The 25,966-nt window shown below is 50.8% G+C and overlaps 1 long non-coding RNA gene across 1 annotated transcript; it reads right to left on the bottom strand.

Moving 5' to 3' along the window:
- Nucleotides 1-5,342: 5,342 nt before the first annotated feature.
- LOC133259474 (uncharacterized) lies at nt 5,343-25,823 on the bottom strand. Its single transcript, XR_009740406.1, has 2 exons — nt 24,622-25,823; nt 5,343-5,449 (listed from the first exon to the last, which is right to left on the bottom strand). It is a non-coding gene; the product is annotated as an uncharacterized LOC133259474 (long non-coding RNA).
- Between the last annotated feature and the right edge of the window lie 143 nt (nt 25,824-25,966).

The following is a 25,966-nucleotide window of genomic DNA, read 5'->3' on the forward strand; positions in this document are numbered from 1 at the left end:
TCGAGAACGTGGGCCCCACGTTGCAAACAACTGCCAGGGGCCTTGGCGCCCTTATTAGAGTGGAGTCGAGCGGCAGGCAGATTTGGGTTCCAGCAGAGCCGAAGTTTGAGACGCGCGGAGTTGGGGCGGGAGAGGAAAAGTTGGAGACGACTGCCTCTTGGAGGCCGAGCACGCTCCACTGCAGGCGGCGGCTCGCACTCGCTTTTTTTTTCCCCAATTCTAAAAAAAAAAAAAATGTATCAGGAAAACAAGCAGGAGAAAGGGAAAAAAAAAAAGCAAAAGCTCCAGCTAGAGTTGCAGGCCGCCTGGGCCGTGCCGCGGCCCGCAGTTGGGGGGTCGTGGGGACCTGCCCGGCTGCCGCGTTCTGTAGGGGGCACTGCAGGGTTGTACAATCTCAAGTGGAAAAGTTCCCGAAACTTTGACAGCCCCCCGCCCCCAACCACTTCTCCCTGCCTAGTGGGCCAGCGCGCCCGTGTGCCAAGCCGAGCCCCGCGCCCCCCGCACCCCCAGCCCGCTTTCCCGCCCTGGAATTGGGTCGGGGAGCCCTCCGCCAAACCCAGCACTTGGTTGCGGACTCGGGTTGGCGGGATTTGGGCAGAGGCTGCGCCGGGGCGCGTTGGAATCGAGTCGCCCGAGCCCGAGCGCGGCAAGCAGGGGCCAGGTTATCGCCCCGCGAGCGAGGCCCGAGTCCTGCGGGGTGTCCTGCCCGGGGCCACGCCACGGGCCGTAGGAGGCCACCCTACTGGCCGCACGAGGTCACCTTCCCTCCCCCCCCCCCACCCCCCCAGCGCCCAGAGGCCGAAGCCCGAGCCAGAAAGCCTGGGCCGGGCGCGCGGGCCCGAGTGGATCGGGGTCGTGGAGTCGGGCAACCGCCCCTCCCCAGGGGCTCGGGGCTGGGGCGGCAACGGGTTCCCCTTCCCGGGGCGAGCCGGGACCACCGTGGGGCCGCCGAGCCGCACTCGAGAGTGTAGTCTTAACAAAGGAAAATCGCCCCGGCACCCGGGAACGGCCCGATCCCTGCAATTGTTTCTGCATGAAACAAACTTTACACACACACGTGCATTTTCCGAGCGTCTCCCCCGTGCTAAGCGCCGAGTTTGCAAAGGAAAGATAGCAAACACGGGAAACAAAGCTGGTGTCGGCGCTCACAAAGGGCGGCAGCCGGGCCGGCGCGGAGACCCGCGCGCGGATGTCAGTAGCACCCGCGGGGCGCGGGGCGAGGGTCCCGCCGGGTTTCGCCGTGTCGCTGGCGGCACCCTGTACATACATACATATATACATATAATTTTGTTTTCTAAAGGAGAACGTTTCTGTGCATCTGTTGTGTAAAGAAAAATTACTGTGAAACATATCTTCGGGAGGGAAATGTCCAAATGCATAAAATAAAAAGAACCGGGAGAGCCAGAGAGCAGGGCTGGCGCGTTGGTTTGGAGGAAGGGGCTGTGGTTTCCGAAGCCGGACTGTGGGCTAGTGGGGTGCTCAGGGAAGGGGCGCTCGTTTGCGGGCTTTCGCGGACGTTGGACGATGCCCAGGCGAAACAAAACCTCGCCGCCGCGTGACACCGCGGACAGCGAGCTGCCTGCCTCTCCGAGCAGGCGGCTGCGGCTGAAGAAAGCCGCTGCTCCAAAGGCAGGGACCCCGGTTATCTCGGGGAGGGAAATTCAGAGAGCCTGTGTGCGGACCCCAGGCAAGCTCGGCACCCCGGGACATATGTGCCTGTTTGCCGAAAGAGGGACAAGTCCTATCTCCACCCACAGCGCGTGCGATCCCTGCAGTGAGACCTGACCCAAGGCGCATGGCTAAGCCCCCTACTCCTGCTTCGGAGAATAGACAATGTAAATAACAACCGAGCTGGTGTTAGGCAAGACATCAGACAGAAACGTGGTCGGCATCGTGTTCCTTTCGTTGGAGCTCTCAGCACCTTGCAAAGCAGGGACATGTTTACTTGTGGCTTTCTCCCCTAGGCTAGAACGCGATCTTCTTGCCGGGCACCGTGTTTTTAGTGTTTTATTCATCTTTGTACCCTCGGCCATTGCATTTACTTAGTACTAGGCTCCGGATAAATGTTTTTTAAATTTGTGCATGAGTGAATTAGAGACCTGAGATATCCTCCACAAACTCTCTGACCGCCCTGGAGTGACTTTAAGCCTTTAGAGCCATTAACGGTTAGGAAGGGGGAAAATGTGGGGTTTTAATAATCCATGTAATGTGCTCCCTGTCTTCCTCCCCGGGGCTATTGTGAAGATCCAATGAGCTAAGTGAAAACCTTTGTCAACTATCAGGTGCTGAGCAAATATTATATAGGATAGCCGTTCATTCATTCCCTTTCCTGGGAAAGCGTTAGAGACTCCTGGGCTTGTGTTTCAGTAGATGGTGGTTGCCCTTCCTGGTCAGTCTTAAATGTTTTTTGCAGGACAATCTTGTTCTTACGTTTAGGAAATCAATCAAGCTTCCATTTCTTTGAGAGAAATGAACAGGCACTTGCTCACATAAATAATGGAAGAAAAAACCTCGTATTCCCAGAACAGCTACCTCAAGCAACCCAAGAGCCCGAAAGCACGGAAACCATGAAGCATCCATGAGATTGGCATAGCAACCCGAAGGCAGCACTGTGCAGTAAGAACCCGGCTGCGTCCAGGCATGGGATCGTGTGCGGGAAATTGTGTTAAGTGAAATGGAAGCCCTGGCTGGGACACCCACCCTGCTATAGACCATGTCCAGTCTGTGTACACCCTGACCCATACTGGGAGTGAGGTGGGTTGGTGGGGGGAGGATATAAATCATTATATTTGAATGTTCCTTGGCTGTTTTATTTTCCTGTCAAGTGGCTTAAGCCTGATTTTTTTTTCTTTTTTTCAAGCATTCCCTCATGGCCAAGTATGTGTTTCCTTGGAATTGAAATCTAGGTTGATGGTTTTATATTTTAAAAGCTTTCTTTGTGACTCATTCTTGGCCTGCGATAGGATTCTGTAATACTCCCCAAGCTCACAGAGCCTGGGTGTCCTGTTTCTTGGGCTTTGTACCCACTTTCTAACATTTTGTCAGTGGATCCAAGAAGTCACTTTGGGAGACAAGTGTTTCATTGTCTTCTTGTCATCGTAATCAGTGCGGAAGGGAACCATAAACATGGACTTTCCCAGCTGCAGACAGACAATGGCAGGGGCAGGAGGAGGTTTTCAAGTGCTGACAGGTTAGTGGTTAGACAAAATGGGTCAGCAGGGCGAGACCCACACCCTTCAGGGAAGACGTTTAGATGAGATAGGTCTCATGGAGCCCTCACTCCATGGGCCAGCACACAGTAAGTGCTCCATATATGGCCATGTGTTTGATTTCAGCAGCACAAAGCTCACACAGGCTACACTCCCTGCTGGAAAGCTTCACAGCAAACTCCAAAGAGTTTGGAGCATGGGGGTGGGTCCTGAATACATTTTAAAATTCAGATTCTGTGGTTTAGAAATCCAGATGTGTCTAAACAGGTGGAAAAAGGGTTGAAACAGTTTCAAACGGACACCTCTTAACTTGGGCCTTCCTAGCTCCTCTTGGAAGACAGATGGTCATTTTTTTTTTTTTTTTTTTTCTAAATCAGGATGAGCAACAGAAGCCCCCGAGCCTAATGAATGTCTCATTTGCACAGATCTGACTTAACAGGCAGATTCTGGCCAGATTCAGGAGACAGGAGCTTTGTGTTCTGTCACCCCAAACAGCTCCTCAAAACCCCGAGCACTTCCAACCTCTGGAAACTCCCTAGCTCTGTCTGTCTCTAGCCACGACACCTCTCATGAGCAGAGAGATGCTGCAGAGAGGCAAGTTTTGTTTTGTCCAGACTCCATTAGGTTTTTATAGCAGACAATTCAATTCAGGAAGCATTTCTAAAAAATCTACCAGTGGCTCTGCCTAGCTCTTGCCAGGCGCTGCTACAAGGGCTGAAACAGAGCACAACTCTTGCCTTCAAGGAATGCAGCCTCCATTAATTCTGCCCAAATGCTGGTTCTCATCGTGTGTGTTTCTCCAGCAGCCTAACACATGCTCTCTCTTCCCCTCCATCCATCCTCTACGCTGCAGCCATGGTGACCTTTCCAAAGCACAAATCTCATCATGTCACCGCCTGATTGAGGCTCCAAAACACCTCCCTCTGGCCTGTACCAGTGACGTTCAGCAGAAAACAGGTGTTCTCCAAGCCAGGCCATCGCTAATAGTAACTAATGATGGTCTTTGCTTGGTTGGCAGAAAAAAATTAAGCTAATTGATGGAATAGTCTTCCATGTTAGGTGTTTCTCCCCCTCACTTTTTCTTAAGCTTTTGGTCCCTGCTACCCCTTGGCTGTTTAGAATATAGTATAAGACTATATCTGATTTATTCCAGAATCATGAATTTTACTGAAACTGTTTTTTCACATCTCAGTATTTCCTGGGAACTTCCCTGGTGCAGTGGATAAGGAACCAGGTCTGGGAAGATTCCACATGCCTTGGAGCAACTAAACTCGTGTGCCACAACTACTGAGCCCTTGCTCTAGAGCCTGTGCTCCACAACGAGAGAAACCACCACAATGAGAAGCCTGTGCACTGAAATGAAGAGTAGCCTGGCTTGCCAAAACTAGAGAAGCCCTTGCAAAGCACTGAAGACCCAGCACACCCAAAAATAAGTAAATAAAAATTAAAAAAAAAATTCCTGTTGTTCCGCACGTATGTGTTCTACATGGTGGGGGTGCCCTGGGAGGGAGGCCAGGCATTCAAGACCCTTCCCAACAGCCCCCAACCCTCAAGCAGTGTGCTTGTCCCTCTCCAGGGCTTGACTAATGTGGTTTTCTCTGCCTAGATTGTGGGTCTTTCCCCTTTTGCTTTGTGAACATTTCCTTCATGTCTTAGCATCACCCATTGTCTACATGTCACAAATGTTTATGGAATAGATGAGTGGATGGATTGACAGATGGAAAGATGAGAGGAAATATACTCAGGACCAGCATATACCAGGAGGTCAAGTCGTCCGCCTCTGTCCTCACTTACCATACTCCAGCTACAATGGCCTTCCTCCTGGTTCTCAAACCACCTTAGAAGTTGCTGTTCCTGCCTACTTAGTCATTCACACGACTGGCTCCTTCTCAGGACCCGGGTCTCAGATCACCTTGTATAAAGTGATCCTCCAACCTTATCGGTGCTGTCAGGAAAGGAATGTCCTCTCCCAGGGTCCTGGGCCATCATGCCATGTATCTGTGCTGGATCAACTTCAAGACTCAAAGAACATCTAACCTCATGGCTTTTGGTCTTGGAGGTCTCCAAAGAAACCTCTTAGGTAACAGCTCACACCAGCAAAGCATACCTTTGGTTTTCTCCTGTAGGATGATGTTGATACGTGTATCCTCAAATAAATCAGCCTTCCTGTCTTCACCATCTTCCTTGGCAAGAACAATTAGTTGAAGTGCCAAGCTGGGGCTGACCAGGATGACTCAACCCTTGAAAAATATAAAGGAAATTATTGTATTTTCTCGCTAACAGGTACTGAGACTCAGCCAGCTCCTCCATTTCTAGTTTGTTCTCACCCCCACCCCCATGGCAGTAACCACATGACATGGTATTCTGAGTGATGTCAAGTACAGAGCTGGATCCAGTCTTCTCCAGATGCCACTCTGGTAACCAGCAGCCTCTCATTAACCATGTGGCCTTATAAGAGTCAAAACTCCTTGGGCTGCAAGGGACAGAACCCAGAGCAAATTGGTTTAAACTTAAAAGCAAATGTATTGGCCCAAATAACAAAAGAAAGAAAGAAAAGAAAAAAGAGAAAAGAAAATAAATATCTAGACATAGCTGGATCCAGAGGGTAAATGGTATCCATAAGAGTCTATTTCTCAGCTCTTCCTTGCTCTGCAGGGTTTTCATGTTCAGGCTAGTTCTCCCCAGGAGGTGGTAAATTGACGTCTGGAAGCCCAGCTCTGGTGTCTCACACCATAGCAACCCCAGTAGAAAGTACACTTCTCTTTCTTAATAATTTCGATAAAAAGTCTAGAACTGACTCTCACTGGCCTATCTTGAGTCCCATCCTCCTCCCTGGACCCTAAAATGCCAAGCTAATAGCCAGAAAGTAGTGATCATCTGATTGGTTGGGCTTGGGTCATGTGACCACTTCTGGACTCAGGAAGGTGAGGGTAGCCGGGTCTGGGTCACTCAAACAAGATGCACTGTTAGCTATCCCTTTTTTGAAATCACTGTGTTGAGGTTCCCAGGGCTTCCAAGGTGCCACAGTGGTAAAGAATCTGCCTGCCTATGCAAGAGATGTAAGAGAAAAGGGTTTAGTCCTTGGGTCAGGAAGATCTCCTAGAGAAGAGAACGGCAACCCACTCCAGGATTCTTGCCTGGAGGATTCCATGGACAGAGGAGCCTGGTGGGCTACAGTCCATTGGGTCACAAAAAGTCAGATATGACTGAACACACACACACACAACAATAACACAACAACATGTGTTGGGCCCAAGAGAAATGCTGGGTACTATAAGCAGCAGATTTCTGCCTCAGGCCAGTTTTCAATCCTTACTCTGCCCTTCACACATGGCCATCTGCCTCTCCTTGAATCTCGCTCCCTCGTTTTCAGTCTGTCTGTAGGCCGGTCCCCAGATGTTCTATTCTTGCTGTTGTGTCTTAGACTTTACCTGCCCGTGGTTTCAGATACTACAGACTCTATCGTGTCCACCCGCACAGAGCCTTCTGGATGTCCTGCCCACCCTTTGGTGAACCACTGGGTTCCTACCCAGGTATACTCCCCCTCCTCCTGGATCCCTTATCTATGGCACCAAGAGTCAGTCTGCCCCCTAAACAGAGCCTTTGGCCTCATCTGCCATTCTGGCTCCTCTTTACCTGAGGTAAACATACCATCCACGATCAGAGTGTAGAAGATTCTGCCTCCTACCTACCAACTGTCCTGCCCACGGCCGCTCCACTGGTCATTCTCTCTCTTGCCTCAAAAATCACAAAAGAAGCCTCTCTGCCTTGTCTCCGTGCCTCTGATGCTGGTCCCCGATGCAGGATGTTCTCTAAACCATCACCTTTCCAAAAAGATTAATCTGGTCGTGCACCTCTCCTGATTAGACGCCTGCTCTGTCATCTCACTGCCTACGGCGGCGGGGAGAATGAACTCCTTAACTGTGCCTCTAAACACCTGTAGTGCCCATGCCTCTTAAGCCAGACCTGCCAGGAATCCTTCGCCTTGTGGAACATTCTTGGCACCTTCCGTGATTACCGTTTCTGTGCCTTGTGACATTTGATAGCTTCTGCTTTGAATTCTTTCCTCCACTCCCACCCCCTCCTCCTGGAAAACTCACTCACCTTTCAAGATGAAGCTCCCTGTCGTCAGTGAGTCCTTCCCCAGCCCCGCAGGCAACATCAGTCACTTTCATTTCTTGGAGCACAAAGCACCATGTTCATTCATGACGCGGAGGACATGCCACCCTGTCTTGCATTGATCTGTTTCCACATCTGCCTCCTCCACTCAATGGGGACCATGGGGAGGGTAGGCCCTGCCAGAGGAAGCGCTTGCTCATGGAGTGTGACCAGATGAGTGACATTTGGGCATTGCTGTTGGGGGATGGGGAGGGAGGCAGGCTACAGAACATCACAGTGTGAAGATGGATCGTTGTTTAACCACCAAATCCCAGGGTTTGGGATGTGAGGTTTGTAAGCCAGGCTGGGCAAAGAAAGTCCTGATAGATGTCTTGAGGGCCAGCTCTTTCTGATCAGGCGTCATCCATAAGCTCAAATGGCTCAAGGTATTTCGGCTAAAGAGAAGGTAGTATAAAGCGAGGATGGGGTTGAGGGGTGGAGATGGAGAAAGATCCAGCTGAATTTTGCATCTCCAGTTGGCAGATCTCCTATCTACCAAAGGCTGGCTTGTCCTTAGCCTCAGTCCCAATCAATTTGAACCTCAACGTTGGATTGTCAGTGGTAAACACATGACTCTGTTACCTTTTTTCCCTTTTGTTGCTTTCAAAGTCCAGTTGCAAAACTGGTTAAGTGTTTCCTTTGTCTCTATGAGATGTGACTTCACTATTCTCCCCTGATGGGATGGATGGTGTGCTTCATGTCTTTTTGATGGAAATGGAGGCTGAGCCAGTCGGACTGGAGTCAAATTACCTCTGGAAATATGACTGGACATGGGTCTCAGTGAAATTCATTCGATTTTCTCTGGGTCCTCTGTGTCTCCCATGGATCCTGGGAAGCAGGGCATGTGCTATGTGCAACATGCAATGGAGAGATATCTTCAGGCCCATAACGACTGCAGAGTAACAGGACTCCCCGGAGGCCCAGTCTAAGCAGGCTAGGGAAGAGCCAAGCTCCCACAGGCTTTTCTACATGGGTCACATCTCCCACTTCAAAGGTTACCAGGATGGAGATGTTTAGCACTTCCTGGGTGCCCCAAGGACCTTTTCCAGCCCTTGGTATTAAGATCCGACTCAACTGATGGAGACCCCCATTGCTTTACCAATACAGAAGTATTGAACCATGGGCATGGCATTGTAGAGCTGCTGGAGTTTCAAAAGATGCTCTGCTCTCAAAGAACTCACAGTCTAGCTGGGGACACAAAACCAACAGACGGGAAACAATTAGTGAGCACTGGAGCTTGAAAAAATATGCCAAAGTGACTATGAAGGCAGCCGCAGTTCAGAAAAGGGAGAGATTGATATTTCAGCGAAAGCTCCCTTCATGAAGGAGGCAGGGGAGGACCCTTTCCTTGAAGGAGGGGCAAGGGCTTCAGAAAGGGGAGGGCACCCCAGAGAGGGGGAAACAGCACACGCGAAGCTGGAGAAGCAGGAGAAGAAGAAGGTGGGTGAGGGACAAGGAAAGAGCTCCCCAGAACCCAGTACGCACTGGGGAGGTGATGATGCAGAAATCAGTCAGGGTGGAGCCAGACTTGGAGTTCTCTGGATGTCAGGGCTTTAAAGGTGACATTCAGGGACTTCTCTGCTGGTCCAGTGGCTAAGACTTGGTGCTCCCGATCCAAGGATCCTGGGTTCAATCCCTGGTCAGGGAACTAGATCCCACTTGGCACAGTCAAATCAAATAAAATTTTTTAATATTTTTAAAATATCATAAAATAAATGTGACACTCATGCAATTTATAAGCACTTATCTTGTGTGTAATGGGCACTGTGAATCATGCTGGAGGCTCAGAAATTAGGAAAATACAAGGAAAGTCAGACACTTTAATAAATATCCTTCAGTAAGTGTTACAGGGGAGTTACCCCCAGGAGCTGGGAAGCCGGAGATGGGCAGCCAGCCTCACTTAGCAAAGATTAACATGGGCTTCATGGAGGGAAACTTGGAGGGCATTGGAAAGCATCCAGGTGTGGAAGAGGCAGAAGCATGACCTGGCCGTGTACAAAGATGTTCACAGCAATGAGAGGGTGGACCATCTGAATTCTCAACAAAAAGCCACTGATGAAATAGATGATGGTCCATCCATATGGTATCCCTGTAGAGTAGTTAAAAAGGATAAAGCTGTTCAGTATATATTGATTGGGAAAGGTCTCTAAGATGTAGTATTAAGAGAAGGAGGGGGGAAGCAAGATCCAGAAAAAAATATATTGTATGCTCTCTTGCTCTCTTTCATGTGAGGAAAAATGATGTGTGTGTTTTGCTGGTAAATGACTAGACATCTCTGGAAAGAGATGCAAGAAACAGGGACTGATGGTGGTTTCCAGAGAGCTCAGAGGAGGACTGTGACTCAGCCTTGGTGTGAAATGACTCCAAAGGGAGACATCACTTGAAGTTTAAAACGTGCTGAAGAGCAGCCAGTGGATGGGTGAAGAGCTGTGTTCTGGGGGAGGGGATGCCCAAAGGAGCCTGAAGTGTTCCAAGGCCCGTAAAGATGCTTGGGAGGAAGACACACAGGCAGAAGATGCACCTTAATGAGAATGATGTTCCAGGCTAAGGAGTTCACACCTTAGCCTGGAGGACTGGCTAAGGCGTGTCCTTAGCCTGGACACACTCACCCACTCCATCAGTCGATACTGATGCAGACCGAGCAGGATGGCTTTTGAGTATGCTAACTTGGTGTCTCGGTTGCCAGGTTAAATCCAACAGGCTGCTTCAACAAAATGCCACAGACTGGTTGTTGTTGTTTAGCTGCTCGGTCACGTCTGACTCTTTGAAGCCCAGTGGACTGCAGCACATCAGGCTTCCCTGTCCTTCATTATCTCCCGGAGCTTGCTCAAATTCATGTCTGTTGAGTTAGTGATGCCATCTCATCCTCTGTTGCCCCTTTCTCCTCCTGCTGTCAATCTTTCCCAGTATCACAGTCTCTTCCAATGAGTCGACCCTTCACATCAGGTGGCCAAAGTATTGCAGCTTCAGCTTCAGCATGAGTCCTTCCAATGAATATTCAGAGTTGATTTCCTTTAGGATTGACTGGTTTGATCTCCTTGCAATCCAAGGAACTCTCAAGAATCTTCTCTAGCATCACAGTTCAAAAGCTTAAGTTCTTTTGCGTTCAACCTTCTTTATGATCTGAGTCTCACATTTTACATGACTACTGGAAAAACCATAGCTTTGACTACATGGACCTTTGTCAGCAAAGTGATGTCTCTGCTTATAAACAGCGGAAATTTACTTCTTACAGTCCTGGAGGTTAGGAAGTGCAAGATCAAGGTGCCAGCAGTGTCGACCATTGGTGAGGGCCCTCTACCTGGTTAATTTCTCAGGTGGGAGTGGGGAGCTTGGGGGGGGTCTCCCTTTGTAAGGAGACCCCATTCATGAGGGCTCCACCCTCAGAAGCTCATTACTTCCCAAAACTCCACCTTCTGACACCATCACCTTGGGGGTTGGGATTTCATCATGGGAATTTCAGGGAGTTGGGAGTGGGGACACAGACATTCAAATCACAGCACTTGGCCAGGATGAACTACGTTTCCTAGAACCCCCTTTCTTCTCTGTCTGTAGTCAGGATGGGCCACAAGGAGGTCCTTGCAAGTTTCTGGAGGCCCCGTTCCCAACTCGGGATCCAGGATGGGCAAACCAGTGTGCTGCTTGCCCGCCTACAGTTCCCTTTCGAGAAGGAAGAATCAGAAAGTAAACAACAAATAAGGGAACTTTCCTGGTGGCCCAGTGGTTAAGACTCTGCACTCCCAGTGAAGGGGGCCTGGTCAAAGAACTAGATCCCACATGCTGCAACTAACAGTTTGAGTGCCCCAGCTAAAGAGTCCGGGTGCCTCAGCTAAGACCTGAAGCAGCCAAATAAAAAAATTTTTTAAGTTTATATAAAAAGAAAACCACAACAAATAAATAATAAGATATCAGAAAGTAAGGTCATGCCAGCAGAAAACGAAAACTAAGTAGCCTGCTTTAGGCCAAGAATGTTTCAGGGAGGCCTCTCAGAACAAGTGACCTTGACCTGAAGGGCAGGGGGGACTGCCCATCAGCCAGCTGTAGAGGCTCAGACTGTGGGTCACGGACTCTGAGGTAGGTCGCACTGGAGTCTTTGAGGAACAGGAAGAAGCTGACAGGCCGGTGGATTGTGAAGGAGCAGAGAGAGTGAGGGGTGGGGTTGGAGCTGAGGGCCTCGATAGCCTTGCAAGTCAGCATCTTGATTTTATTCTAGAAGCATCCTAAAGTCAAGGCATCTTTCAGAGTTGGCCATGAGAGAGCCCACACAGAGCTCTTCCTTTGAAAAGTGGGGATAAACCATGGTCTTGCTCTGTGTGTGTGTGTGAGGGACAGAGAGAAATTTCATGTCTTGGTCTTTGCCTCGGGCTGACTTGCAGATCCTTCCACCCTGTGTCCTGGCTCCCTGCTGGTCTCACCAGAATTCCATCTTTCCAAGGAAATCAGACTTCCTTCTGCTAAGAAGATCTTTCCAGGCCCCGCATAAAACAATCACGCAAAGCTGAATCACTCACGCGGTTTTACGTTTCATTTCCCTGGGACGCCATTAGCAACACTGAGCCCTTCTGCCTGTATTCAACAGAATTTCTTACCCTGTTCTGCCTGGAACAGAAGGGAAACGAAAGGGGAGGAAGGGTCTCGGGGAGCTGGGCCGGGGAAGGGGGTAGTACAGCACCCCCCTTTCAGCCCAGGGAGGACCCCTCGAACATGACAGATGGTAGTCACCTTCCCCAGGGTTCGTAGGTCAGCTCTTCGTACCCTTACTCCCGCTCCAGACCTCCTGGCTTCAGTGTTTCTATCTAATTGATTTAGAAATAATGGATTTATTGGATAGATGCTTATAGACCATGGAGGCCAGAGAAGGGAAGCCATTTGGCCAAGGTCACACGCGGCCCAGTGGCAGGATTTGGCTGTAAACCCAGCTTGACTCCCAGAGCGGCCCTCTGGTGCATAGTAAGAGTCCCTCTGAGAAGAATTGGTCCTTCCCCAGAGTCCCTGGCAACAGGCGGCACATCTTCTGTGTGGTTTTCATAAAGGGTTGGTCCTGTTTCTCACTAAATCACTTAGATCGTGGCCTGTTCATGAGCAGAAAGTGGGTCAGAAAGAACAACAGCAGGGGACCACTTACAAATAAGGGATGGATTCGGACCCTTCAGCAAAGCCACTGCTGCTGCTAAGTCACTTCAGTCGTGTCCAATTCTGTGTGACCCCATAGACGGCAGCCCACCAGGCTCCCCTGTCCCTGGGATTCTCCAGGCAAGAACACTGGAGTGGGTTGCCATTTCATTCTCCAATGCAGGAAAGTGAAAAGTGAAAGTGAAGTCACTCAGCCGTGTTTGACTGTTAGTGACCCCATGGACTGCAGCCTACCAGGCTCCTCTGTCCATGGGATTTTCCAGGCAAGAGTATTGGAGTGGGTTGCAAAACACATGGGCTTAAAACATGGCCGGCTTCTCTTGGAGCCACCCAGTACTTAGTATGTCTTCAACCAGTTTGGGGTGGATGGGTCAAAAAGTGGCTGATCACTGTGTGAGAGTTCTTGTTGCTCACCTCTCCCTTCATTTAAGACCCAAAGCAGTGCCTCCAAGAAGCTTCCTGGATGGATGGAAGATGAAGGGATTCTTTGGCCTCGACCAGAATTTCTGGACTCATGGGTGATTCCAGTTAAAGTTCCAGAATTGAGTCTCATTGGCCAGATTTAGGTCACCTGCCTCCTCATCTGGAAACCCATCTGTCATTCCTACTGGGGGCAGTGGGGGTGGTGGTGGTGTCTGTCTGTCCTGGCCTGGTTCATCTACCAGGGCTGAGGCAGGCCAGGGGAGACCTTCCCAAGGAACATTAGGGCTTTGTCACCAGAATCAGAGAAAGTTGAGGCTGGGCTAGCAAAAGGACCAGCAAGACCCAAAGACCGAAAACACAAATTTCCTCATATCCTTTCAGAACCACAGAGAGCTGCAGGACCACCTGTTCATCTCTATATTATGCTCAGGCAGGGCAGGGGCTTTGTCAACATTTGTGGAGTGAATAAAAGAATAAATAAATTGTTCAGTGAATTGTGGACCTTCTGGAAGTGAGAAGCAGTCCCCACGGTGGGAATAGAGCAGGGACTCTGACAGTTGTAGGGGGTGGTCCTGGACCCCAGGTCTGGCTCATGGAGAACACACAGGGCCCCAGCAGGCTGACCACCCCCTGCCAAGGGCACATGAGCTTGATGCTAAGCCGGAGGCCGTGTGAGCTGGCATGTTGGCGGCAGGGCCATGGGCTCAGGGTGCAGCTCCCTGTGAAATGAGGGCTGTTCTTCCCCCATGTCAGCCTTGGCCTGTGGCCCTGGGCCTGGAGAAATTTTCATGGCAACAGATGGATCCAGAGTGATAGGAGGGGGCCCTGGGGAATGATGGCTTCCTTGCTGGTGAGAAGCCGAGCCATCACCAGCCCAGAATGGAGAATTGTTGGTAGGCTTATCTCCTGAGTTGAGGAGGTGTGGGTTTCTGGGGGCCTGAACGACATCCAGGAGAGATGGCGGGGGAGCATCCCTTCCTTGGGGGTTGGCCTGGCCAGAGTGGGGCTCCCTGGGCCACTGGGAGCAATGCCGGGCACAGGTAACAGTGACTGAACAGACAGCTCTGTTGTTTCCAGCATGAGAAGCTCTGATGGGCCGTCTTTAACATCTGGAAAGGGAGGTGGGAAGGGGCCTTGCATGTCTGAACGCTAAACAAGGCTGCTTTGGGATGCTTTTCATGCAAATCCCATGATTGAGTTTCCCATGTGTGGGAGTGGTTTTTTCACAGCTCCTTGGTCTTTTAAAATGAGAGGCGAATGAAGGCTAGAATGATTTGGTAGCCCCCAAAGGACCTGCTTGGGGAAAAAAAAAATCCCCAGGCTCTTGGCTCACAAAGAAAAAGCATCCCATTTTTCAAGAAACTCTGCCTAACCATGCTTCTCCTTGTGGGGAGGGGTGTGGAGGCTCAACTGCTCCTGATAGCAGTCATCTCAAATAACCCTCCTGATAGTTGTAGGGGCCAGTGTTTCTGAGGTCGTGGAGAGGCAGAGCCAAGATGGAACTCAGGTCCGGCTGGCTCCAGGGCACATGCCCAGCTCCTCAATCATGTTATGGATATTGAAGGAATCTAATACTGCCACCCACGATGATCTTGGCTAAGCCCACTCAGCCAAGAGCACCTTGTAAGCAAGTCCTCTAAGGACAAATGTGTCAGGAGGTGATGTTGGAGCAGAGAATGGCTGGGAAAGAGTGTCTCGGGGCAAGGGAATGGTGGCATCTGTGATGTTGCCAGAAGGACTTGGGATTTGGCTGAATCGAATCAGGTTCCTTCTCCAGTTGTGAAACCTTCACTCCCCTAAGGGCTGTGGTCTGAGATCAGCAATTCCCCCCAATCTGGAAGCATCCATCCAGTCCCTCCAAGCTATAGCCACAGAGGAGGATCTGAGTCGGCCTTTCAACGTTGGGTCTGGCGGGCTCCCACTGGCTGGGTGGTCTCATTCCCCATCCCTGTGGCCGCCTGCCCTTGCCATCACCTGGAATGGAAGGATTCTGAGGCCCTTCTCCAGAAACTTCTACGGAACATCTCTGTGTGACACGAGGGCTGGCCAGCACTTTCCACTCTCCTCCAGGGAGCTTCACCGTGAAGAACATTTTCTTTCTGATTTGTTTTCGTCTCTGAACAACCACAGGTCTCCAGCTGGCTTCACATTCTTTCCTCTTGTGGAAAAGGTTTGCAGGACTGTTTCTGGCTCTCTCTCTCTCTCTTTCATTTGATTTTAAAGGTGCAACAGGCCAACATCGAAGAACAGAGTAGGAGAGCGGGAAGAAGGAAGGAACGGGGGTGGGAACAGCCATCCGGGGACTGTTCCTGACCTTTGAGGAGGTCACTTCCCCATTGGATTCCTCAGTTTGTCCACTCCTCAAATGGGCATCCCACAGGAGAGTCTTGAGAGACAGAAGCTGAGGTGTTGTCCATGTGGCTGCAAGGGCTAGAAAGAAGGGAAGCAGGAAAGAAATCTCTCTAGACTAGTTCCCCAACCTGGGGGCTGGATGCTCTGGGGGAAAGCTGTGCTGTGCATTGTGGGGTGTTTAGCAGCATCTCTGGTCTGCACCCATGAGATGCCAGTGGAAAACCTGAATTGTAACAACCAGTAATATCTCCAGACGCTGCCAGACATCCCACATTGAGATCCACTGCTCAGCACATCCCGAGGCCCCGGATGGTGTCCCCTCATAACTGTCTGGACTTGGCACCCTTCATGGTCTCCTGGTGACTCAAGATCTGGGGAACGCTGACGCCGGGGGAAACAAGAGAGACTTAGGCCCCAAGCTGGTACAAGGCGGCCCTTCACCTCACCTGGACACCTCATTGCCCAGGAGGTCCCGCTCTTGGGAGGCAGTGCTGCCTCCTCTGAAGGCTCAGGAAGGCCCCCAGGATGCACAGCATCCTCCCAAAGCCCCAGAGGTCCTGCCACTCTGTGACCTGCAGGAGCACCAGCCCCTTCGGTGAGTGGTGTCCCCCCAGGTGCTCAGTGCAGGGGGAGACGGGTCTTCGGATCTCCAGCATAGCTGATCCCGGCAGGACATGAGGCCCCAAGGAAGAGGATGGGGCCTGAAGGCTCCGTGAGACCACCCCCCACATACATGGCTCCCCAAACTGGGGTGCCTGTGGTCTGAGCTCTACTTTTCTTACGCTTTCATTTTTCTTTTTTTTTCCCCCTGGTTCTTGGCTCTGGAAAAAGTGGAAAAACATATACAGTGACCATACTGTTGATGTCTTGTTCAGAGAGAAGGAAAGATTTCACAGTTACTCAGAGAAAATACTGGTTGACGTGTGGTTAATAAATCACGCCCACATTTATGCATTTGCGGGTGTGGGTCTCGATGGCATTTTTCCTTTCTCGAGAAGCAAATTTAAGCTCCAGACTCTGACACGGCCCCATTAAATAGGGCCTTTCTCTCCTGCTGAGGACTGCTTTCACATGAATGTTTGTCAGGCAGCTGGGATCCCCTCTCCCACTCCGGAGGCAGCACAGAGACCCTCGCACCAGGGCTGGCGTCTCCACCCTGAAGACCCGGGCTTAAGGGAAGCAAGAGGGCTTCCTGGCATCAGATTCATGAAACTAGAGACAGGAAGGTGCCTTCCTGAGCAGGGACTACATGGCCTCCAGCATTCAGGACCCATATCAGCAGTACTTAGTAGGCAGAGACAGACGACTTCTGTACCCAGATGGGCAAGGTCTTTGTCTCTAGCACATTGCCCTGTCTCCTCTCTGACAGACAGATCCTCCTGCCCACCCCACCACCCCCCATGCTCTTCTTTCCCCTTGCTTCATCTAGCCTGTAGTCATCGGGCTAGAAAAGGACTGTTGAATAAACTATCGATCAAATAACAAATATTTTTAGCATCTATCATGTATATGCCACTGGGTTAAGACCTGGAAAATGTATGGGGCTTTGGGGAAGGGGGGAATGAGGCTATCAGGGATGAAGAATGGCAAATACACAGTGCGCCTGCCCCCGTTCTTCCCGCCCGTGCTCCTAGCAGACATTGCTAATCAATCACTAGACATGGAGCTCAAGAATTTGGTCTGATGTACAGTTCCAGGCAGCTCCTCCTTGGAAAGGTCTTTCAGTATGTAGCTCTGAGACAGAACGGGTTACCTACTTCACCAGCCAAATGTGTCTTATCTGTCCTGGTGATCAATAGAGCAACAGACATCTTGTTGCCCTAAATAGTCTGGATATCTTGAGAAGATGAGACATGCACTCCTCACAAAACAAAAACCCTAGAGCATCAGAGCCATGAATGTTGATGGTCAGATGAGGCCATGGCAGGAGGTCTATGCTTTCTGAGGGGTTGCTGCCTGCCTCCTGAGGCAGCCTGAAAGACTTCCTGGAGGAGGTGGCTTGCCAATGTGTTGGCTGTCTCACTAGTGCATTGGCCTTTGATCACATGGCAATCTTGCATCACTGCCCTTCAGGGAGACCCACTGCTATCCAGCCATGGGCAACTTGTATACATTCCTAGAACTGGCCAAACATTCCCCTCCCCAGGGGATTTGCACCTGCTGTTCCCTCTGCTTAAAATGCTTTTGTCCTAGCTCCTACCATGGCTGGCTCCTTATGAGCTTCCAAGTCCTGGCTGCAAGTCCCCTCCTCCAAGAAGTGCCCTGGCTGCACCCTGCTGCCAGGTCTTCCCATAAATCTGTATCTCAGCCCCTTGTGTTGTCTACCAGATGTGATCTGGCCTGCAAGATATGGAAACCACCCGTGTGTCCATCAGTAGATGAAGAAGATGTGGTGTGAGTGTGTGTGTGTGTGTGTGCACTCAGTCGCTTTTGTCATGTCCAACTCTTTACAACCCTATGGACTGTAGCCCACCAGACTCCTCTGTCCTTGGGAAACTCAGTATACTGCAGTCCATAGGGTCTCAAAGAGTTGGACACGACTTAGCAACTCAACAGCAACAATATAATTGTACATCAACTATACTTCAATAAAAAAGGAATAAATGAATGACTACAATTTAAAAAATATATGAATGAAATTTTAAAAAGTTTTAATGGTAAAAAAATAAATAAAAATAAACACTATGAAAATGGAAAAAAAAAGAAAGGCAGGGGGGATAAGAGTCAGCCTGGCCTGCTCATGACTTTGGCCCTGACACCAATGGTCAGGTATACTGTAGGTGCTCAATAAATATTTGCCCAAAGAAGAAAGAAGGAAAAAAGTTCTAATGGCTGCATGGGAGGCGACAAGGAAAACTTTGCAAAGCCTGTCCAGAAAACAGCTACACAGTCAAGTGCCCTCTCTGTTGTGCATCTTCCCATCCGGGCATCTTCAATTTCTACAGCTGTCTCCCACCCGGGATCCAGGTCAATCTCTGGTGGATTACATCAGTTGCCCGGGGCTACTGCAATAAAGGACCACAAATTAGGGGGCTTAAAAAATAGGACTCTGGAGGCCAGGTGTCTGAAGTTCAGGTGTGAGCAGGGCCAACTTCCTTCCACAGGTTCTAGGGGAGGGTCCTTCCTCGGTCTCTTCCTCAGCTGGTCCAGGGTGTCCTTGAATTGCAGCCACATCCCTTCAACCTCTGCCTCCATCTTTGAATCATCATCTTCTCTCTGCCTCTGTCCTCTCCTCTTCTTATAAGGGCACCAGTCATCAGATACAAGGCCCACTGATAACTTTGATAACTTCATCACAAGATCCTTAACTGGGTATATCTGCAGAGATCTTTGTTGTTGTTCAGTCACTAAGTTGCATCTGACTCTGTGACACCATGGACTGCAGCAAGCCAGGCCTCCCTGTCCTTCACTGTCTCCCAGGGTTTGCTCAAACTCATGTCCATCGAGTCAGTGATGCCATCCAACCATCTCATCCTCTGTTGCCCCCTTCTCTCCTGCCCTCAATCTTTCCCAGCATCAGGACCTTTTCTAATGAGTCAGCTCTTTGCATGAGGTAGTATTGTATTGGAGCTACAGCTTCAGCATCAATCCTTTCAATGAATATTCAGGGTTGATTTCCTTTATGATTGACTGGTTTGATCTCCTTGTTGTCCAAGGGACTCTCAAGAGTCTTCTCCAACCCAGAGTTCAAAAGCATCGATTCTTCAGCACTCAGCCTTCTTTATGATCCAGTTCTCATATCCATACATGGCTACTGGATACATCTGCAAAGATCTTACTTCCAAATAAGCTCATTGAGGTTCCGGCTGATGTGAAATGCGGCGGGGGGGAGGCGGTGGGGGGGTTGGACACTCTTCAGTTCACTCCAGGGAAGATCAGGACAGAAGTTGCTGGATATCCAGGGCTGTCCTCAGGTCCAGACTCCCTAGAGCTGAAGGTGACATTCACGGAGAGCTGCCAGCTGGCTCGGTACCCTGGTGGGGACCACCCCCGCTCTTGCCCCTCCTCAATGCTGAGCTCCCTCCCAGTAGGGTCTGTGTAGCCCTGCCTTTTGGGAAGGACCTGCATTGCCTTCTTTCTTTAGGGGGTGGATAGAGGTCAGGTCACCTTGGATTCCATTGCCATCATCACCATCGACTGCACTGGTTTTCTGGAGTGTGTGTATGTGTTTAACTTGTTCCGCTTTTTAAAAGGCACACCAGAGCAGCAAAAGAGTCTGGAGGTCCTTCTAACATCACCACAGGCTGACAGAGGGCCCACTGTCCCCAGGGCCAGGGTCCCTCTGGGGAGATATAGGTCTTTCTTCTCCTGGGCCCAGAGCAGGTATGAGCTGTCCCTGAATCCTGCTTTTGCAGGAGAGCGGGCGGCAGAATGGACCCCAGGAGAGTCATAAACCCCAGGCAGGAATGAAGCATGGCTGAAAATGCTGGGCTTTGAATGGAATAATATATGGCCCAGGAGATAAGCCTCCTCTTATTCCAGGGCTTGCGTTGCTGTAGCAAAGCCCCAGATGGATTCCTGGGAAGAGCTGAACTAGGAAAGAGACGTAAGGACTGGCCTGCCTGCCCTCCTGCCGTCCAGTGCTCAGAGGCAGTCAAGCCGGAGAATCTGTCCTCAGGGAGCCCCTTATTCATGGGAAAGATGAGCACGCAGGCAGGGGCTTGCGGGGAGGAGTGTGGAAGAAGGCAGGGAACCCAGCTGTGGGAGGGTCCAGAAGGTGGGTTTTGGAACACACCCGCTTCTCTCCATCTGGTCCCCTTGCAGCTTCTCTGGTCCCTGACACCATAACAGCCCCCCTCACTGGGCTCCCAAGTTTCCCCCAGCAACCCCAAACACTCTCCACACAGGAACCAGATGGACTTTAGAAATCAGATGAGGGGCTGGCGTAGGTAGAGCTCTTTGGGATGATCCAGTGATAACCCTTTTATTGAGAATGACAAAGATGTAGTTTCTTATCCTCACACACTTTTTCACCCTGTACTGAGACCAGGAAGGACTGTTGCCAGGACACAGGACATGGATGAATATCTCCAGCCACAGTGAGCACTGACCTCTCTGAGCCCCCAAGACCAGCAATGCCCCATATGGAGCACTTCCTCCTTTCAGCTGCTTCCTGACTTTCCTGGGGAAGAAATAGGTGAGGAATTTTGCCTATAAACCCTCTATTCTTTGAAAAATCAAACACAGCTCTTAGAGACCAAACAACTGACTTCGCCCAGACTTGAAGGGTCCTTGACATGGAGCGAGGGCCTTGGAGGAAAGACAAGTTCTCACCCAGGAGATAAAGGCATCCTCTCAGTAAGGAAGAGCACCTAGAGTTTCCATTTGGATTCCTGAAGGCCTTGGGGAAATCCAGGGGGACCGTTTCCAGGTGGTTTCAGAAGTACCTGACATATGGTAGGTGCTGGATAAATATCTGAGTAAACCAAAGAGCAATGGTATTAATAATTGTGTTAAAAACTAGAGGCTCTTTATCGGGCACTTACGAGGAACCAGTCTGTGCAGAGTGCTTGACTCTTAACGGGAGACACAGCCTGTCCCCTGATAGTGTCAAAACTGGGCACATTCTGGCTGCACGCAAGGGTGGATGCCTGCCTGGCTCTCTGGAAGCCCACGTCTGGTTAGAAAGACAAGATACCGAAAACTTCACCACTGATAAGGGTTAAACGGCCGTTCAATACAACAATAGAAGAGATGTTCAAGGCACTACATGATTAATTGCCCCGGGAGTCATAGGGATGATAAATGTTTTAGGGACTCAGGGGAGGGAGCCATTTGTCCAAGGCTGGCAGAAGAGAAAGACATGGGTAGGGGGAAGTCAGTGTCCTTTTGAAGAGGGACCATGGAGCTGGTGTGGGATCTACAATGGTGTGATTTGAGGGGACTGTCTTTTTTTTTTTTTTTAAGGAGTAAATCTGATGCTTAGTTACCCACTTGCTCTAGTCTCCCCATGTTGGGGTCCTTAGAAAACCATCTAGTTCAAGAAAATTGGGAGCCAGTGAAAGCTTGATATTTATTTCCCTTCCAGCTGTTTAAGAAAAGCCTACTGTGACTCAGATGGTAAAGGATCTGCCTGCAACGCAGGAGAGCCAGGTTTGATCCCTGAGTCGGGAAGATTCCCCTGGAGGAGGAAATGGCAACCCACTCCAGTATTCTTGCCTCAAGAATCCCATGGACAGAGGAGCCTGGTGGGCTACAGTCCACAGGTTGCAAAGATTTGGACATGACTGAGCAACACCACTTTCGTTTTCCAGCTGTTTAAAATTCTCTAGGACAAGCCAGACATCTCAGATCTTTCCTCTAGAAAGTGGAATGGGAATTTGGTGCATGCCTCCTGTGAAATAGGGTGAACATGCTGGCTTTGAACCCCAAAAGTAGTTGGGGCATCTCTCCCTTGGCAAACGGGCTCCACATCATATTAGACAAACATGTTTTTTCATGGTAGGGATAAGATTGACAAGTGTTTGGATTTTGCCCCAAATTTCAAGAGGTTGAAGCTGAGGGGTTTTTCTGAAGCTCTCAGAGGTCTGGATGATGTTCAGTCTGGGAAACAGCTATTCATCACATCTCATACCAGAAATTGGTTCGTGGACGCCCAAGGCTTTATCTCATTAAATCATGTTGCTATCTATAAATGGTGTTTAGGCTGCTTCTCTGGGAGCGAGGTCATCTGGCTGTTTAGAAAGTCCCACCCGGGTCAGGGAGGTGCTGCTATCTGCAGACTTGGGGGAGACCATGCCTCTCCCTGTATCTTCCAAGACACAAACCATCCAGGGGCTGCATCGGATCAAGGTGCAGCTGTCCTCCCCCCAACCCAGTAGGCTCCACTCTGGGCCCTGGCAGTGAGAAAGCAGAAGGCTGACAATGAATCGCATGGTGTCATCTGCGGGGGCCGGCTGGTGACATCACAGCAGGGAGGGGGGCTTCTGGAGCCAAGAGAGGCCCAGAGGGCTCTGAAGATAGTGACAATGACTGCAACTTTCTCTGTCTCTCTGCTTCTCTCTCCATCCACCTCCTCCCCAAGCCTAATGGACTTAAATCCCCCATGAAAAAATGAAGATCTGCAAAAACCAATCTTTGCCAGTGATGTTAAGCCATCAAGGGGCACCTCTCCCAGCTGGGTCTTAAAAGGCGGCCATGATGGACTTGAGACGGGAGGTGGTCCAAGGAGGAGTCAGGAGGCCCCAGCTTTGGGGTCAGAGTCGGGGTCAAGTCCCCACTCTCTTTTGGGCAGGCCACTTGGCTGTGCTGAGTCTTGGGTTTTTCACCTACAAAATGGGTTTTCCATGAAGATGGTAGCAAAGAATGCATTTCAGCAGTAAGAAGGTGGCCAGCTTGGCAGCACCAGGACTTTCTGTGGAGGGCCCACCCCTACAAGTCCAAGTCCCCTTGGATTTTTCATCCAAAATGTCCCAAGGCTCTGTTTTCCTTCTCAGTTACTCTCCCGAGGGTAGGGAGAGTAGATAGCCAGGGAGGAAGAACGCAGTTTGCTTCTTCCACGTTCCAAAGTGGGAAGGGTCAAGGGTGTCTGTGGGGCTTTCCTGAACTAGGGCTCCTCTTCTCTCCTCTGCCACTGACCTTGCCGCCCCCTGCCTCATACTCAGGCCAGCTGGGACCGTACCTGGCTTCCTCCCAAGAAAGCGAGCCCTTGACTTGTTGTTAGCATCCAACTACAGGGAACTTGGAAATTGAACCTGGTAACCTTCCAGGGCACCACCATAGTCGTACATGTATACCCCACAGACTTTTCTCGAAAGGCGATTTCAGCAGATAGAGCCAAAGGAACCCAGTTCTCAGTTTGATATTGGTCATCCAGGCAAGGGACCCTCACAAACACGCTCTCATCCTGTCCTTAGAGTTCCTTGGATTCCACACAGAGCGGAAGGACAAGAGGAACAGGGAAGTTGTAAGACAGAGGAGAGAGAGAGAGAGAAAGAAAGGAAGGAGAAAATGAAAAATAAGATGGGAGGGGAGAAATCAAAGGCGAAGACACAGGAAGAGAAAACCAGAGTCAGAAGGAAAAGTTTGAGACGCAAACAGACGTGGAACCACTTTCACCAGTTTGAGCTCCAGTGTCCAGCTGTTCACCCAAGAAACCCAAAACCCCGCATGTGGGCCATCCCTGAGCTGGGCCCTCAGAAGGCCTTGGACTGGCTGCAGAGGAGAAAACTGCCAAGGAGCCCAGTAAAGGGAGACGCTGGGCAAAGGAAAGTGTGCATGACAAGAAGGCCCGAGGCTGTCTGCAGCCCCCAGGACCACAGTGTCAGAAGTAAGAGCCAAAACCTAAGCTTTCAAAGTTCCTGCCACTGCAGCCTGATTTCTTTCTCTGGTCTCAGAGGTAAAAACTGACCTCTAAATGGTTTAGAAAGGGCTACACATGGTTCCTCCAGTTCCCAAGGGCAAGTTCATGGGGGAAAGTCAAGCTGATTGCATTGCTGTCCAAAAATCTGGACAGCACAAAGATGTGGTTTGTAGACTGAGCTCACCCTGGCGGCACCCAGAGCTGGGTGGGCACCTCCGGGTGCAGGATGCATGGAGAGCCCTTGGGGGCTGCCTCCTCCCCATCAGGGTGGGCAGCGCTGTTGCGGGCACAGGGTCCAGCCCTGGCTGAGGAGCCTGTGCTCAGGACACGATAAACATGGACTGCATCTCAGGTGGTCCTAACACCTACGAAGGAACAGAGAGCAGCCCTCTTGCCGTCTGGTCTGTTCCTTGTTATCTGTTTATCTGTCTGTCTGTTTGCATCCATCTCTCCTACTGGGCAGGGGCTGCCTGACTTCGGCGGTGCCCCCCCACCCGCACATGGCAGGCACCCATGGGGTTGCGGAGTGGGCGGTGTGGATGGCGCATCTGCCTGCCCTCTGCCCTCTGTCTGGCTGGGAAGAGCAGCCCTGGTCTCTAGGGCTGTCATCTCCTATCCCAGCTCACGGAGGGGCATTTCAAGACAATGAGGGCCAGAGGCACAGCGTGGGCGGGTGGCGGGGCTCAGGCTGAGAACAGGCGGCCAGCGGGGACTCAGCCCCCACTCCTGCGGCTCCGCTGGGGAGTGACTCACCCGGCGAGCGGCTGCGTGAGTCAGCTCGGCCGTGATGTGCTCTGCACACTGATGAAGCCAGCATCAAAATGCACATGGTAACGGGCAGCTGGTGAAAGCAGGGGGCTCACCGCACACTTGCAAGCACGCGCGCGCACACACACAGCCCCTCTTTCCCTCCCCACCCCCACCTTCTCTCCTCTCCCCACCTCCCCGCTTCTTTTGTGTTAAGATCAGAGCATTAAGTTTGAATCAGAGACCTCCTACCCCAACCCACCACACACCAGTCACATGCAGCTACCGACGGGTTACCTCGCAGCCCTGTCCCCCATGTTCTCGTCTTCTAGACGTGGAAACAATGAACTCCATGTTGCAGGAATCCAAGTCCACGGGACGGGCTGAGGATGAGGCCTGGCATGTCACAGGTGCTCTGGGGTCATTCGGGCTCCTGAGGCTGGCGTCGGTCACTGATTTGTGCATCCGACAAGCACCCAGCCAGCAGACGGGGCACCATCCCCGGCTCTGCAGCCAGAGGTCTGGGAATGAGACGGCAGGCAAACGAGTCAGACGTGCCCTTCTGCAGCCTCACAGCCACACACAAAGCAGCAAGTGAGTTACAGAGCTGGAAACCAAGTGGAGTGGGAGGGGGGCGGGAGGCCTGGGTTTTTAGGAAGAAAAGCATAGCAATAATGAGGAGGGAGAATTGAAATCAGGAAGATAGCTCCCAGATCAGGGCAGCTCGTTTTCAGTTACTTCCGCAAACAGTCAGGGGAAAGGGTCAGTGGGGACTTAAGAGCCAGCGAAGTGGCCGCTGGTCAGAGGGACCCGCAGATGATCAGGGCTGTGTGAGAAGAAAACCCTCTCTCTGGGCCCCTCATTTTTGTTTATCTCTGGGTGAAGTACAGGATGTTTTCTTGTGTCGGCCATACCCTCCTGGTTGACAAGAAACTCAGTTCGTTGTGGCTCAAGGTAAAACACGGGGCTTCATTGTCTCATGCAAATGCTTCTCTGGAGGAATGCGGTGGACGCAGGCATGGTGAGATCCAGAGGCATTAAAAGTGCTGTAAGCATCTTGCTCTGCTTTGAGTTCTGGTTTCTTTCATGTCAGTTTCATTCCTAGGCAGCTTCTCCCCACATGATGGCTCACAGTGGATCCCAGTTTATAACTTCTCATATCAGCCATGCCATAGGGAAACCTTGATTCTCTACAACCTCCTCCCAAAGCCCCGTGATTGCACTGTCTTGACCTACCGCTCATGTGCCCAACTCTAAGTGAGCCATAGTAGACAGAGAGTGGACTGCTCTGATTAACTCACTCTGGGTCGTGAGCCCCACAAAGACCTTGTGGGTTGAAAATAGAGAAAGGGTGTGTGCCTGCATGCTAAGTCGCTTCAGTCTTGTCCAACTCTTTGCGATCCCACGGACTGTAGCCCTCCAGGCTCCTCTGTCTTTGGAATTCTCCAGGCAAGAATACTGGTTCAAGATGCCATTCCCTTCTTCAGGGGATCTTCCCAACCCAGGGATCGAACCCAGGTCTCCCACATTGCAGGTAGATTCTTTACTGTCTGAGCCACCAGGGAAGAAGCCCTAGAGGAAAGGTAGCCCTCCAGAAAAGAGAGCCAAAGTTTTCCAACTTCTATGCTGGAAGAAAGAGGAA

Source organism: Bos javanicus, chromosome 13 (assembly GCF_032452875.1).
Source record: "Bos javanicus breed banteng chromosome 13, ARS-OSU_banteng_1.0, whole genome shotgun sequence".
Lineage (NCBI taxonomy): Eukaryota > Metazoa > Chordata > Mammalia > Artiodactyla > Bovidae > Bos > Bos javanicus.